Below are 4,970 nucleotides of genomic sequence, written 5' to 3'. Positions count from 1 at the left end.
GTCGCCAGCAGCAAGAAAAGAACCCGGATGGAACTTATTATATAGGGAGCCGGCTGACCTAATGTATGCTGGGAGTTGTAGTTCTCTGGTGGGTCTGAGCGAATTTGGTTTGTATTGCCTATCGTAAGGCATTATGGGAGTTGTAGTTCTTAATGTTTCATAGACTCATAGGTCAGAAGGGACCAATATGATCATCTAGTCTGACCTCCTGCACAAGGCAGGCCACAGAACCCTACCCATCCACTTTTATAACAACCCCTAACCCAGGACTGAGTTATTGAAATCCTCAAAATTGGTTTGAAGACCTCAAGCTGCAAAGAATCCACCAGCAAGCGACCCTTGCCCCATGCTGCAGGGGAAGGCGAAAAACCTCCAGGGCCCCTGCCAATCCGCCCTGGAGGAAAATTCCTTCCCGACCCCAAATATGGCGATCAGCTAAACCCTGAGCGTGTGGGCAAGACTCACCAGCCAGCACCCAAGAAGGAATTCTCTGCAGTAACTCAGTTCCCATCCCATCCAACATCTCCCCGCAGACCATTGAGCAGACTTATCTGGTGATAATCCAGATCAATTGCCCAAATTAAACTATCCTATCATAACATCCCCTCCATATACTTATCAAGCTTAGTCTTAAAGCCAGATAAGTCTTTTGCCCCCACTACTTCCCTCGGAAGGCTGTTCCAGAACTTCACTCCCCTAATGGTTAGAAACCTTCGTCTAATTTCAAGTCTAAACTTCCTAATATCCAGTTTGTACCCATTCGTCCTCGTGCCTACATTAATACTAAACTTAAATAATTCCTCTCCCTCCCCAATATTAATCCCTCTGATATATTTATATAGAGCAAGCATATCCCCCCGCAGCCTTCTTTTGGCCAGGCTAAACAAGCCAAGCGCTTTGAGTCTTCTTTCATAAGGCAGATTTTCCATTCCTCGGATCATCCTAGTAGCCCGTCTCTGGACCTGTTCCAGTTTGAATTCATCCTTCTTGAACATGGGACACCAGAACTGCACACAATATTCCAGATGGGGTCTCACCAGTGCCTTATATAATGGTACTAACACCTCCTTATCCTTGCTGGAAATACCTCGCCTGATGCATCCTAAAATCGCATTTGCTTTTTTAACAGCCGTATCACATTGGCGGCTCATAGTCATCCTGCTATCGACCACTTTTCACTATTGTATTTCATCCTATTACTATTACTCCAGTTTACAAGGTGGTCAAGATCTTCCTGAATAGTATCCCTGTCCTTCTCCATGTTAGCAATACCCCCCAGCTTTGTGTCATCCGCAAACTTTATTAGCACATTCCCGCTCTTTGTGCCAAGGTCAGTAATAAAAAGGTTAAATAAGATCGGTCCCAAGACCGATCCTTGAGGGACTCCACTAGTGACCTCCTTCCAGCCTGACAGTTCACCCTTCAATACGACCCGCTGGAGTCTCCCCTTTAACCAGTTCCTTATCCACCTTACAACTTTCATATTCATCCCCATCTTTTCCAATTTAACTAACAATTCCCCATGTGGAATCGTGTCAAACGCCTTACTGAAATGGAGGTAAATTAGATCTACCGCATTTCCTTTATCTAAGTAATCCGTCACCTTCTCAAAGAAGGAGATCAGATTGGTTTGGCACGATCTACCTTTAGTAAATCCATGTTGCAATTCGTCCCAATTACCATTGACCTCTATGTCCTTAACTACTTTCTCCCTTAAAATTTTTTCCAAGACCTTACATACTACAGACGTCAAGCTAACAGGCCTATAATTACCCGGATCACTTTTATTCCCTTTCTTAAAAATAGGAACTACGTTAGCAATTCTCCAGTCGTACGGCACAACCCCCGAGTTTATTGATTGCTTAAAAATTCTCGCTAACGGGCTCGCAATTTCATGCGCCAGTTCCTTTAATATCCTCGGATGGAGATTGTCCGGGCCCTCTGATTTTATCCCATTAAGCTGTTCAAGTTTGGCCTCTATCTCAGTTGCGGTAATATCCACCTCCATATCCACATTCCCATTTATCATCCCTCCATCATCGCTAAACTCCTCACTAGCCTTATTAAAAACTGAGGAAAAGTACTTATTTAGATATTGGGCCATGCCTAGGTTATCCTTAATCTCCATTCCATCCTCAGTGTATAGCGGCCCCACTTCTTCTTTCTTTGTTTTCTTCTTATTTATGTGGCTGTAGAACCTTTTACTATTGGTTTTGATACCCTTTGCAAGGTCCAGTTCAATGCGGCTTTTAGCCTTCCTCACTTTATCCCTACATGTTCTGACCTCACCAAGGTAGCTTCCCTTGCTAATCCCGCCTTTCTTCCACTCCCTGTAAGCTTTCTGCTTTTTCCTAATCCGCTCTCTGAGTTGCTTGCTCATCCAGCTTGGCCTACAACTCCTGCCCATGGTTTTTTTCCCCTTTCTTGGGATGCAGGCTTCCGACAATTTCCGCAGCTGCGACTTAAAGTAATTCCAGGCCTCCTCCGCATTTAAATCGACAAGTTCCTCCGTCCAATCCACTTCCCTAACTAATTTCCTTAACTCTTTAAAATTAGCCCTCGAGAAGTCGAAAACCCTAATCCCAGATCTACATTTGTTTATCCTTCCATCTAGTTTGAACTGAATCAGCTCATGATCACTCGAACCAAGGTTGTCCCCTACCACCATTTCTTCTACGAGGTCCTCACTGCTCACCAAAACCAAATCTAAAATGGCATCCCCTCTCGTAGGTACTTCAACTACTTGATGAAGAAATCCATCCGCTATCACATCCAGAAAAATCTGACCCCTATTATTCTTGCAAGCGCTCGTCCTCCAGTCTATATCCGGGAAGTTGAAGTCTCCCATAATCACACATTTCCCCTTTCTGTTTACTTCATTAAAGACAATAAAGAGGTCTCTATCCATATCCAAATCAGATCCCGGTGGTCTATGGCACACCCCAAGCACTATCTCAGGGGAAGCTCTAGTTGCTTTTTTACCCAGTGTGATTTTTGGCCAGACAGACCCTGTCTTATCCATTCCATCGCTTCTTAGTTTCACGCCATTAGTTCTCTGCTTTGTTTCGTATTACTGTATCCGGAGCACAGCGTTGTGGGAGTTGTCATCCTTTTCACATCTGAGTTGGTTTTGGGACTCTTTTATAGACTCATGCAAATATGCAACCCCGGAATATTGTAAAGCAATTTTATGGTTTTTCACATACAGATGAAATCAACCTGTGTTATACGCACGTTACAGAATCATAACACCATAGAAAAATACTAGAAAGACAAGGTGGATGACTGAGGTAGTATCTTTTATTGGACCAACTTTGGTTGGTGAAGGAGACAGGCTTTCCAGCTACACAGAGCTCTTATAGCTTTTATTAAACTAATTTCTGTTGTGAAGCGAGATAAGCTTTTGAGCTTACATAGAGCTCTTCCTTGGTAGCCTGAGCTCTGTGTAAGCTCAAAACCTTGTCTCCTTCACCAACAGAAGTTAGTCTTTTATCATACTTTTATCACAGGCCTCTTGCTTTTTCTCAAAGTAAACCAATCTTTTCAATCTTTTGTCATAAAAGAGTTTTTCCTTACCCCTAATCATGCTCATCACTTGTTTCTCCACTCCCTCTAATTCTACAGTATCTTTTTTGAGATGGAGTGAACAATACTGAACATTGTATTCCAGGTGAGAGTGAAGCACTAGTTTATACAATGACATTATAATACTTTCAGTATCATACTCCGTCTCATTCCTTATACATCCTAACATTTTGTTTGCATTTTTTACCACAGCTGTACATTGACCAGAGATCTCTGTTGAACTACCCACACCAATACCCTGATCCTTTTCCTGACCTGATCCATTTAATTTAAACCCTTTTAAGGTGTAGAGGTAGTTCCAATTTTTCCCTCCAGTGTATATTATTTTACATTTATCAACGTTAATTTCATCTGTCATGTTGCCCTTTCACCTAGCTTCTTTAGGGCTTTCTACCATTCCTCATAGTCCTCATTGGACATCACAAAATAATTTTATGTCATCTGCAAATTTTGTCCCCGCACTGTTCACCCCCTTTTCCAATTCATATGCCTGTACTAGTATTTTAAAACTGGATGGAAAATCAAGGTATAAAGCAAAATATCAATACAGGCTGTAGTTGTTTCCATCTTGCTAATGGGTTATGTATGCAGGATTGCAGGTCATGACAGAGACTCCATAAAATGCTGCCTCCCTTGCAGGATCCAGTATCTCATAAATCTGAGGCAACACGCCCCATAACCCTGAGGGTTGGGGAGTGTCAGCTACTATCCCACATTTCTTGGAATCCAGAAGGACCTCTGCTTCATTTTAGCATGTTAATTATACCCAAAAAAAGTATGAGAAGTTTTATATGGATCAACAAATTCTCTAGATGGTCTGTTGACCAAGAGGTGGATGCCTAAATACTAAGGTGATGAATCCATCAGAAATGTACCACTAGCTATCTAGATGCTTAGAAAGATAAAACAAACTTAATACAACATTACCTTTATTTAGAAGGTTAATGTGTCTGGTCACGGTCAAGGAGGTCCAGAGGAAGAAGTACATTTGTACTTTAGAGTGGTAGCTGTGTTAGTCTGTATCAGCAAAAAGAACGAGGAGTACTTGTGGCACCTTAGAGACTAATACATTTATTTGGACATAAGCTTTCGTGGGCTAAAACCCATTTCATCAGATATAAGGAATGGAAAATACAATAGGAAGATATATATAGATAGATATAGATAGATATACACACACACACACACACCCACGCACACAGAGAGAACACGAAGAAATGGGGGTTGCCATACCAACTCTAACAAGACTAAACAATTAAGGTGGGCTATTATCAGCAGGAGAAAAAAAAATTGTAGTGTTAATCAGGATGGCCCATTTCAAACAGTTGACAAGAAGGTGTGAGTAACAGTAGGGGAAAAATTAGCATGAGGAAAGTTTTTAGTTT

This window comes from Gopherus flavomarginatus, chromosome 15 (genome assembly GCF_025201925.1).
Source record: "Gopherus flavomarginatus isolate rGopFla2 chromosome 15, rGopFla2.mat.asm, whole genome shotgun sequence".
Classification (NCBI taxonomy): domain Eukaryota; kingdom Metazoa; phylum Chordata; order Testudines; family Testudinidae; genus Gopherus; species Gopherus flavomarginatus.
The sequence above is the reverse complement of the archived record's forward strand: the minus strand, read 5'-3'. Positions refer to the sequence as shown.